The sequence below is a fragment of the Castor canadensis genome, chromosome 6 (genome assembly GCF_047511655.1).
Source record: "Castor canadensis chromosome 6, mCasCan1.hap1v2, whole genome shotgun sequence".
In the NCBI taxonomy this organism is placed as follows: Eukaryota; Metazoa; Chordata; class Mammalia; order Rodentia; family Castoridae; genus Castor; species Castor canadensis.
This window is the reverse complement of record NC_133391.1, coordinates 26,828,809-26,841,113: the sequence shown is the minus strand read 5'-3', so window position 1 is coordinate 26,841,113 and position 12,305 is coordinate 26,828,809. Positions and strand designations below refer to the sequence as shown.

Here is a 12,305-nt window from a genome sequence, read left to right as displayed (position 1 = left end):
TAAAAAAATTTTTTTCAGAGGGAAAAAAAATATGCTTTTTGCTGATTTAGTTCCTCTGCCTTAAAAGTTAAGCTATGTTCTCAAATTAATCCCTGTAAAAATCTACAGATTCACATACTTCTTTGGAAAAGAGAAAAACTTGGCAGGTTTCAATTAACTACCTAATCTAAAAATGCCACCCCAAATTCATAATCGCTCTCTCAGGAGCTAACTCAGAACCAGGCTAGCCTCTGTTTATCAGTAAGCATTTATTACACCTAATGCCCAAAAGTTAATTAATGTCCCCATTACCCTAATAAAGTCAAGGTTAGACAGAAACATCGAGCTGTTAACTCTTCCAAGAGTACAAATTTCCATGTTTGAAATGCAAAGCCTTCTATATGATCTTAATTGAAAAAATATTTAACATTATTTTATTGATAATATACTGTTTCTTACAACACACAATCGTAGTTCCTTAAACATAGATCATGAACAGCACAGCGGTAGTATAAATGATTTATAGGATCTTGAGAAATTACAGTATATGCTCTTTTGCTACCACCACAGTATTCTAATCAGATTCTAGTATCACTTGTTTTCCCGACCATTTGACACTTCCTTAGTTTGAAATCTTATTTAAAATTTATATTTCCAGATAACAATAGCTTGATCTCATCAACACCTCCAAAAACCATGACTATAACACAAAATGTAACTCATCTCCACTGGATTAAATTACTTTGTATCTTTAGGTCTTCTATCCTGTAGTCCAGCAGGAGCTCACAAAATCATGCTTCAACTATTCCATTAACTGCCTGGCAGAGACACACAAATGGAAATAACTAGAGATAACAGTTACTATCGGGGGAGGAGGGCAGCACAGGAGGTAAGATAAGATTTTATTCCTGTTTGAAGACCATTTACAATGCCATGGACTATCCTATACACAATTATTTTTTATATCATATAACTCTACTTGAGATATATATTCATTTACATTCTAAAGTTCCCTACAATGATAAAGGACTTCTACAAAACAAAATGCAAAAAATCAGTATACACATACACACACATATATATAGTAATATACAAACAAAACTAAAGTGGATCTTTCTGACTAATATAAACACTGATTGGTGTTAAGATGTGTTCCACCTAAACTTAAGAATTGTGACTCTGAACAAAATTTATTCTCTTCATAATGAGATTCTGCTATTTTCAAAGTAATTTAGTTACTACCCAAATAAGACGGAAGATGGTGAGGACTTCAACCACCCCTTTGTTTCAAACCTGCCAGCTGCCTAAACTTGACCTTCACTGTCACAACAACTATGAACGTCTCTTTTATTCAGACTTCCCTCTCTATGACTCAGATCTTACCAAGCAGTGAGAAAGAGTTAGAATAGTAATTGGAAAGATATCAAAGTTATGAAAATTATACTTTTCAACTGCAGTTATCTGAGGATTGAAAGAGGCTGCCAGACACTAGGGCTGGGGATGAGGAAGGGCAGAGAGGAGGGAAGCAGGATGGAGAGAGGGTGGCCAGGGAAAACCCAAACTTGTCTGTCATTTATCTACTTCAAGATTTTTTAAAGGATTATTTTCTTCATGAGACCATGGGAAGCAGCAAAACTAAAGATAAAGTTGAAAAACATGAGATGGGACCAAGTGCACTGATACTGTAGGAACTTGGTGCTAAAAGTTTTTGCTTGCGAAGTTTGGGAAAGAAACATGAAAAATTAAAATAACAAAAAAGAAAGAAAATGCTTTAACCAACTGATTCTGAAATTCTACAAAGACAGCAAACATATTAATATATGAAAAATATAGAGCTGATTATTATAAACTTAAGTGAAGCTATTGTTTTCTTTTGTTCTTTTTTTTTTCTTTTTTTCCCCCGTGCCCCCATCTCCCTTACCACCCACTTTCTTTTGTTCTTAATACATGTTGCTCAGGCCTGGATCCACAGACCACTTAAAAACAGATGTGATAAAACTTGAAGCAAACCTATGAACTGATGTGCATTAAAATCTATAGAGGGATATTTTCCTTGATGATTAAAAACAACTTAACACATACTCTTCGGTTATGCATTAACCTCACACCTTTACTCAGTGAGCATCATCTGAGTGATGGCATGAGAATTGGCCCAATGGCCAGATTTTATCACAAAAAGAATTCCATTGCTTTTAAATTATTCATAATTTAACAAAGCCCCCCAAAAGTACTAAGTGAAGTGCCAACAAAATTAATATTCTCTCTTGACTGAAAGGATCTTAACTTGAAAGCAAAAAAATTTTTAACACTGTACTCTGTAGAGCACAGTAGTGAAAATATAGGAAAAGTTCTGACAACATAGGTGACCACAATAAAAAGATAATGAAAACTCAGTGTAAATATAGGGTTTCTACTCCTCGGATTGTTAACATACACTTAAATTTTAAAAGATGAAAGGCCAGAGAGAAAAAATAGGTGAGTACCAATGGGAGGAGTGGGCACAAGAAAAGGGGGAAAGAAGGTGCATACAGCGGGTGTGTTTTGTATCCATATATGAAAATAGAAGAATGAAACCTGCTGAAATTGTTCTAAGGAGAGGGGTTGGGGAAAAAGGAAGAATGATGGAAGGGGTAAATCCAACTAAGACACATTTTAAACACATATGTAAATATCATAATATATCCCCCTGTACAAGTACTATATGCTAATAAAATCATAAATAAAATAATTAAAAAGGTAGGGCTTCTAAATCAACATTCCTAGATTAAAGACTATTTTTTAATTGTCTATTAGCATAAGCTGTTTGATCAAATTCACCCCATCTATATTACTCTTTCTCAAGCACCCTCCTTATCCCTCCCACCCCCTTTTTAACAGCTTGGTACTCTCCTTTTAATCTCACAAATATACATATAGTTTATCATATAACCGTTAAAGTTTTGAAAACGCACTGTAAAGAGAAACTGAAGATGCCTGTTTTTTAACTGGGGAACAGGGAAAATCTATATAGACACAGGAATGTTCTATTTTCTTCCACAGGTGAAACAAATAATCAAATGTAGAAATTGCAAATTTTCCTGTCCTGACAGAAAACATATCACTAATAAATCAAGTTACTCACAAATTCAATTTTAAGAACTCTAACCCCCCCATAAGAAAGTAAAGCAATATTATTAAATATGACAGACTTTCAGTATGAAGCAGGCACGTGTATCTTCTCTATCATCACAAGTATATCTTTAACTTTTGAATGTCAAGGTGCCTAAAACCACTGTATTGTACATTCATGTCTAAAATCACTATTCACCTTGAATGTCAAAATTATTGCAGAAAATTAGATGAATCATATTCGATGGATTTTCAAAAGAAACATGTTTTACATCAATTTTTATGCTTTTATTTTGCCACTGTACATTCTCAACATTTTAATTTCCAATGAATAATATTATAATCACAATATTGTAAAGCATTATAATTTGAATAAAAAAGAAAATTACAGTGTTTAATAACCACAGATACATCTCAGACAGTAGGAATATCCTATTGTTGCATTAGACTAATAAATATTCCAATAATATACATGTATTTTGAGAATATGGATTAACTCAGGTAATATTTTAATGATAGTAATACAAGATTTTCTAAATAAAATTAAATTCAATCCTGCTTTCATAGGATCACAATTTTAAGTTGCTGTTCTACAAAACATAAGGATGGTTTGACACAAAACCTCCAATTTTGCCTCAAAACATGTAAGTCCTATCTTAACTCCCATATAACCACTTGAGCATCACAGGACTGAACAAGAACACAAGAGTTTGCTCTATCCAGAAAGCCATTGATTAAGAGATTCACATGATGCTTAAGCAGGTTTGGTTTCTTCATTCTCTCCTTCTTCACTGCCATGAAAGTCCACTGCACTGTTCCTTATACAAATGAAAAACCACTTGTTATTCTGTTTTCTGTTAAATCTGAATGTGAAAATGTGCAGAATTTCCCGCCATTCCCATCACACTCAACCATTCAACACTTGTTAAATATATCCTCCTGGAACATCCTAGAGTTCCATCCCATACTCTCACCTTTGGCCTCAGAAACTTATCCTAGAAGATATCTGTCTTCCTCAGACACAACAGTGAGCCCCTCCTTTTTTTTTTTTTAACTGTTCACTGGAATTAATGTGTGTGTTTGTCTGTATGCATCTAAAATATACAATCTCTTGATCCCTTCTCATTTAGCTCACTGGCTATTTAAGTAGCATACAATATTAAGGAAGAAAATAAAATCAAAGACATGTTGTACTACTCTTGTACTTTTTGTCTGTGAGAAGGACCATAGCCAAGTGGAAAGAGCATGGGTTTTAGAAAAAGATCAGCATTCTCATCCTAACTCTGTCCCTTTCTCCCCACGTGAACCATACATAAGTCCCTTTTCCTATTCCTTGTCTATAACACAGATAAAGACACCTGCCTGAAAGAGCTGTTGTAAGCATTAAAGGAGGTAATGCTCTTAACACCTAACATACCTGTCAGCCTCTCTAGATGCTTCTTGAAGACTATAGGTTCTAACTTTCATATAACAATCTAAACATTTCTGGCCACAATGTCAATAACACAAAATGTGTACCAAAAGAGAGGTACATGAAAAAAGCCATGTAACAGAAGGAGGGACAGGGAGAAGATTCAGGAACGTAGTTCAGTCTTGAGTTTCTAGGCACTGCATAAGTCATGTGCCTCTTACCAGCACATACCCTGCAAACCGCTTATTCCATAAGCTCTTTGAGAAAAATCAAAGTTTATTGATTACTTGCCACAGTAAGATCTAAAAGAACTTAATGATATTACTCTGAACTGACTTTGCCATTGTCACAAAGAACCTGAATGAAGAAGAGGTAAATGAATTGTGTACAATGTCTAGAAATCAATCTCAGCACAATGTATACTGTACTATAGTTTCCAGTCATTTCTCAATCATTTCTACCATGCAATTTTGGAGGGCACATAAAATAATCAAACAGAAATATTTTCCTTCTAATTCTAAACCTAACTTATAATCTATTAACCTAAAAACCTTATTTACTTGTGCGGGTACAATGGTACATCATAAGCAAAAGAAAAAAAAAAAACAGAAGACTTTACACCTTTCACAAAAATTAGCTCAAAATGGATCACAGACCTGAATATAAAATGCAGAACTAAGAAACATTTGAGAGTGGGGAACAGGCCAGAATTTAAGATGAACTTTTTTTTCATTAACATGAAATATCATTTGATTTATTTGGGTATTCTTCAATTTCATTTACAAATGCTTCATAGTTGTCTATGTATACATCCATGATAATTTTCCCCTAAGATTTTTTAACTTATTTTTTTTATTATTGTTGTACTGGGGGCATATTGTGACATTTACAAAAATTCTTACAATATACCATAGTTGAATTCATTCCTCCACCATTCTTCTTTATCCCCCTTCCTCCCATTCCTGGAATAGCTTCAACAGGTCTCACTTTTCCATTTACACCCAAGTGCACACAGTACTTGTACCATATTCACCCTCCTACATCTTTTACATGTCTTCTCCCTCCCACTGGTACCAACTCCCCAGACAGGACCTGTTCTGCCTTCCTGTTCTCAGTTTGTATTTTAAAAAATGGCATTTTTGTTTGTTTAAGATAGCTATACAGGGTGTTTCATTTCTATGACATTTCTATGTATATATGTACTATAATCTGAGTTGGTTCATCCCCTCTAGTTTTCTCTTTTCTACCTTAGTCCCCTTCTTGTGGTGATTTCAACAGGTTTAAAAATTCTATATTCATTCTTTGTATAGGAAGTACATCAACCATATTTACCTTCTTAACCTTCTTCTTTTACTCTCCCTCTCTCATTGTGACCTCCCATAATTTCTTAGAAACATCAGCACCCTGAGAGTCAAACAAAGGGTAAAGTAAATACACAGAAATTGAGACTAGTTAACTAGTCTATATAGCCATGGAGGCCAAAGGAGCAGAAATATGGAATGCCGAGGCCAGGGATATTGGCACAAATTGCTGGACTCCATGCTACTGTCTAGAATTTGATCTAGACCATCCGGCACCAAGACAACCTTGGAAAGACCCATTTTGCTTACACCAAAATAGTCCCTGCTCATCCTCTGCCCTGGACCTGTGACGGTCTGGACTAATTCTATGGCCAGTGTGGTCCATTTCAATGTGTGCACAATAAATTATCTCTTCTGCTTTCTTACCCCAAAAATGCAAAAAGAAAAAGAAAATAGGATAAAATATATGTGGCCTTGGTTTGGTCAAGATGACACCAAGTCATCATTAAATTGTTAAGCTTGCTTTATCGAAATTAAAATATCAGATCAGACATGGTAGCTCAAACCTCTAATCCTAGTAGCTACTGGAGAACTGGAGATTGGAAAGATCACATTTTGAGGCCAGCCCAGGCATGAGATTGGGTCATGAGACCCCCCCCCTCTAAACCAATGACTGGGTACAGTGGGTCATACCAGCTATACAGGAAGTGTAAATAGAAGCACTGAGGTCCAGGCCAGCCTGGGTATAAAACAAGAGCCTATCTCAAAAATAACCAAGGCAAAAAGGGCTGGCAGCATGGCTCAAGTGATATACCACCTGCCTAGCAAATACAGAGCCCAGAGCTCAACCCCCTAGTACTGCCAAAAATAAATAAATAAGCTCTGAAATGGCTCTATTATGAGAAAAGGACAAGGCAAAATGCAAGCCAATCTCAGAGAAAATATCTGTAAATGCACATGAAAAGGAGCTTATAAATAAAATATATTTTTAAAGACCTCTTAGAGGTTGGGGGTGTAGCTCAGCAATAAAGCTATGCTTAGCACACACAGGCCCTGGGTCCAATTCCCAGCACTTCAAAAAGAATTTTTCTTTAGTTTAAAAATTCTTGAAACTCAACAATAAGGAAACAACCATCCTAATTAAAATTTAGGCCAAACATCTGAACAGACATCTCCTCACCAAAAGATAAATAGTAAGAAAACCACATGTGAAATGATGATAGCACCCTGTTAGTAGAGAATGGCAAATTAAATGATAATGAGCTATTACTGCACACCTATTGGAATGAATAAAACCCATGAAAAACCCATGAAAATGACAAAATTAAAAGCTATCAAGGATATGAGATGATTATAGTTCTCATACACTACTGGTGTGAATTTTAATGGTATAGTCAGCCACTTTGGAAAACAGCCTGGCAATTTCCTACAATGCTAACTATCACCTTCTTATATGATCTAATTATCATATTTCTAGGTATTTCCCCAACTGATTTGAAAACTTATGCCTACCCAAAAACCTACATATGTAAGTTCATAACAGCTTTATTCATAATTGTCAAAAATAGGAAGCAACCAAGATATCTTTCACTAGATGAATAAACCATGTTATGTCCACTCAGTGAACTACTGGTAAGCAGTTAAAAAAAGAAAAAAAAGAAATGAGCTATCAAACTACAGAAGACATAGATTAACCTGAACTACATCTTGCTAAGTGAAGGAGGCTGGTCTGACAAGGCTACACATGATTGTAATTACATGACATCTGGAAAAAGTAAAATTGTAGAGACAGTAAAAAGGCCACAGATTATCAGAAGATATAGAAAGCACAGGAATTTTAGTGTATCAAAATTATTCTGAATGATACTATAATGATAGGCATATCAAAACACAGAACGTCACAGGATGAAGAACTAATCTCGTTGTAGAAAAAGAAAAGAAAATCACTTAGAAGGCCAAGAGATCTCAAGACAGAAAGCAGAATGTGACAAAAGAATCTAACTGTACTATAGATATATGCAACAATCTCACTAAAGAGAATAGCAGGAAAAGGTGCTGAGCTAACTAACTTTGAAAATGAGTGGAGATTATAAGAGTAAATGCAAAAAGAACTGCATGTAAGCACTGGACTCTAGCTGATAAAGTAGTTTCCCATGAGAGCACAGGTTAAAATTTCAATATTGCCATACTTGCATATTGGATGGGAATGAACAATTAAGCCAATTTATGTCAGATAGTGGAAGTATCATTGTTGCAGTGACATCAAATGTCAGATGTTGGAAGCATCACTGCTGCAGTGAGTTTACAGATAAAACGGGAGACGAACAGAATGATACACACCACAATGGATTACAACAGTATGGATTCATATTTAGCTTACTATGGATACACAGCTATGCAGAAATATGTAAAGTTATGTTCATATACATGACTTTATATAAACATGTGTATTTCCTGCTTTTTTAGATGGAAACAATAATACACCAGTAACAGCAAGTATACCTAGCACCCAGCACCAAGACATTGGTTAAAAATATTATTTCCCAACAAAAGGAACCCAATTCCTTGGAGAAACAGCTGATTCTAGGACTAAGAGAGGATACAGTCAAGAGGAGCCTGGAGCATCTTACATTTCAGAAAGTAAAAAGATGCTTTTAAAAACTCACATTGATGGTAGTATGCTAAAGGGACATAGAAACCAAGCTATAGGAATTTGAACATTAAAATGAAGTAGGTCTGGATTATAAACCAAAGTATAAAATAAATATTCATAAATCCAGAAGTAATATAAGTATGGGCTGCACAAGGTGACCTCCTTCCAAGACTACAGGATAGAAATGGGGGAAGAAACAAAGAACTTAACAGTGGAAAAACCTGACAAACACTGCAATCATGATAAACTGCATTGGCAGACTGTACCCTAGATACACTGTTATAAAAATGACACTTTACCTCTGCCATCTTCCTCCCCAAAATCCATATTCACAGACTAATCATGATTTTAAAAATTAGACAAATTACAAAAGAAGGGCATTCTATAAAATACCCAACCAGTACTCCTCAAAACTGTCAATGTCATCAAAAACAAGGTAAGTCTTGGAAACTGTCACAGCACAGCTGAGCCTCAGACATGATGACTAAAGGTAATGTGGTATCCTGGACAGTAGACTCCTGGAACAGGAAAGAGATATTAGATAAAAATTAAGGAGGGGTTGGGGGTGAGGCTCAGTGATAGAGGGCATGCTTAGCATGTGTGAGGTCCTGGGTTCAATCCCCAGTACCAAAACATAAGACAACAACAAAACTAAGAACATATGAATCAAGTATGAACTGTAATAATAATACGCTAATAATGGCTCATTAATTGTAGCCAATACTAACATTAGGTATCAATAAGGGGGAAGCTATTATAAGACTATACGGGAAGTCACGCCACTATTTCTTCACTATGTAGTCTAAACCTATTCTAAAAAGTGCAATCTTTTTAAAAATCCTAGTTAGGGATATATTGGACAAGACGAAGAAGTTATAATTAGCACTGAAGAACCTCCCACTTTCTTGTATGTATTCAACTTAAAATGTTTGCAACAACTCAACTACAGAATTTTTCTTTGGAAAAAATATTTTCAATTACTAACAGCTGCAAACAATTTCATGGAGTAATTCCCAGCAGGGCTGCACTATAGCCAGAGTACTCCAACAACGAAAGTTCCACTCTTCCCCTTATGTACCGCTGCAGATGTCTGAATGTTTGTAACCTATTATTAACTTATGGTGTTTTGTGATGATCCAAATAACTACCAAATATGTTGAATATGACTCAGAGAAGATTACCTAAATGTTACATACATGGAATTAGTGCTAAAATATTCATCCAATAAAACTCCAAGAAACAGAACTTGGAAAAAGGGTATCATTTTCTATTCTAGATACAATGTTTTCTTACTCAAACATGGTCCAAATGAGCTTTTATAGAATAAAAACAGATGAATGAAGAAGAGACTCAGGAGAAGAATAAAAAGTACTAGGGGAAAGAACGTGTAGTATAGTACAAGAAAAGGACTGGGATTTGAAATGTATCAAATAAAAACCTGAAAGCAGACAGTAGAAAGCCTATGTCACAGCAAAGAAAAGTACTGTCACCTAAAAAGAATCAGCATAAAAACCTGAAATCAGGAAAAAGCTAAAAATAAAACCAAAATGAAACTGTTCCCTTTGATCACAAACAAGCAATATTCAAAATTAAACATTAGGTTTCTGGTAGGAAACAAAAGAAACATCACCCTAAACACAATTTCATTAAAAGCACTCACTGCTATTAATAAGGGGCTAAATAAAGATTACTATATAACTATAATGATATTCAGTGATACTTGGAAGTGAAAAAATACAAAGTGAATACACCAAATATTGTCAACAGCGGCTGTCTTAGAATAGTAGAATTAAAACCACGTTTTCTTTTCCTTTCTTTCCTGCTGTGAAGTGAATTTTACAATTCTTAATCTCTGTATCCTGCAATGAAGGCATTCTAGGGATTAGTACATTTGTGATTTCTACATTTGTGATACATCCTATTCCACCTTTTTATGTGGCAGTTCTATAAAGAGTTTTAACTTTCAAACTGTGAGCGTGAATCCATGACCAAAAATTTTGCACACAGAAATTTAAGAACTAGAACAAGACATTTAGATATCTCCAATCCCAAACAAACAACAACAACAACAACAAAAAACCTTTACTAGGTGAGGGAGGACGCCATGAACTTTAATTTCAATGGACTCACCACTAGATGACTGATTCACTTTACTACTGCACTCTCCAAAACCCACCACATTGGAGAATGACATCCTTTCGAAGGAAATAAATTAGAAGCAAGACACAACAGTTACTTTGAGATCATATTTTAATATAAAGAAATCTCTGAGAAATCCTAACTCTCCTAGCTCCCACTCCCCCCCAAAAAAATGACATAGCCCAAAACCAAACTATCCACATACGTCGGAAACCAATTTGTAGCTGAACTTCTAAAACATTTGCTATTTTACTTATTCCTCACGTTATCTGCGGCAAGAGCGAAAGGTTTTAAAAGAAAAGCAGTAATACATTTCACTGAAACACTTGGAAAAGGATTCCTATTCCGAATGCTTCGCCACTCTAGATGTCTACGGATTTCAAATCCTAAAAACACAGCATCCTGGCCCGTTAAGAGTCCAGCAAGTTCCAAGAGTAGTACCGCAAAAAACAAAAAAGACTTGAGAAACATGGCAGAGGAATAATAGGTGCAGACTTTGCATATAGGTAGCCCTGGAAAAGACAGAAAAGAGTGAGCGCATCAGAGACAGTAGGGTTGGCATGGGTGTGGAAACCCACTCCAAACGCAGTTAAGTGACAGGGTAGAAGAAAAGCCACCTTCCCAAAAAGTAAGAAGGTGCAAGTTCAGGAACAAGCTGGGAAAGGAAAAATCAACATCAAGCAGGGATTGACAACTATTCAAAACCAATAAACTATTCTAATTTGAGGGGGTAAACGATTAGGGAGACCTCTCCCTCCGGGTCATTTTGAAAAGACACCCCTAACTTGGGGTGGGGGGATAGCTCTGAAAACCCCAGGTCTAAGATAACTAGCTGAATCAGAGCAGTCAGTGTACAATCGCCCCTCGGACCAGACAAGTGCAGCAGTACCTGGGAAGCCAGGTTACCAGAAGGGATCGGGGACACGGAGAACCTTCTCTTACCCACCATTCCGGGAGCCGGGGCGCGGTGGGCGCGGGTCTCACCACCTCCGCGGCGCGCCCAGGGCAGGCGCGCGGACGCGCTCGGCGCCAGCGCCCGCGCACACCTGGCTGCCACCACCAGTTGAAAGCAGTCAAAGTGAATGCAGGAGGTCGCCGCGCCTGGCACTGCGCGGATCCAAGCCCACAGAGGCGCATTTGGAACATTGAGGGTGGAGTCCACAACCCCGGACCCCCGAGTGGGCGCCTTTTGCCGAGGGGCTCTTACCTCGGATCCGCCCTCGGAGCCACTAACCCAGATGAGGTGGGAGGCGGCGGCGAGGAAGACCCTCGCCTGGACCGCGCGCTCTCGCGATCCTCCGCTAGCCCCCTTCGACGCCCGGCTGGAGAGACCAGCTCTCCCGGGCTTGCACCGCGCCGGCCCCGCGCCAGGCGACACCGCCTCGCTGGTCGCTGCTGGCGAAGTCTGGCGCTAGCCGCCCGCTCGCGGCCGAAGCCCGCCGCGCGCCGCGCATGCCCAGTGCTGGTCAAGGAGCGCGCGGGGAGCGCGCGCCGTGCCGTGCCGTGCCGTGCCGCGCGCCCGGGAGCCGGCTCCGCTCTCCAGGTCTTGCGGACAGCCGAGCCACGAGTCTCGTGCGTACCCAGGGCTGGAAGCATAGGACCTGAGGGCAGGGTGGGCGGAAGACCCGCAGGAGGAAACGGGGCCAGGAGCTGTGTCAAGTTATCAAGCGACGATCAAAGTGGCACCGAGGTTCCGAGCTGCAGGCGGGTTAGC

The 12,305-nt window shown here is 37.9% G+C and overlaps 1 protein-coding gene across 5 annotated transcripts in view; it reads right to left on the bottom strand.

Annotated features, from left to right (window-relative positions):
* Eps8 (EGFR pathway substrate 8, signaling adaptor) overlaps window positions 1-12,020 on the bottom strand; it is a 151,833-nt gene extending 139,813 nt beyond the window's left edge. For 4 of the 5 annotated variants that reach the window (XM_074075993.1, XM_074075995.1, XM_020180389.2 and 1 more), the window contains exon 1: window positions 11,799-12,020. The gene's annotated coding sequence lies outside the window, so the exon portion shown is untranslated. The remainder of the gene's footprint in view (window positions 1-11,798) is intronic. The other variant, XM_074075997.1, reaches the window with a different exon arrangement.
* Window positions 12,021-12,305: the final 285 nt, after the last annotated feature.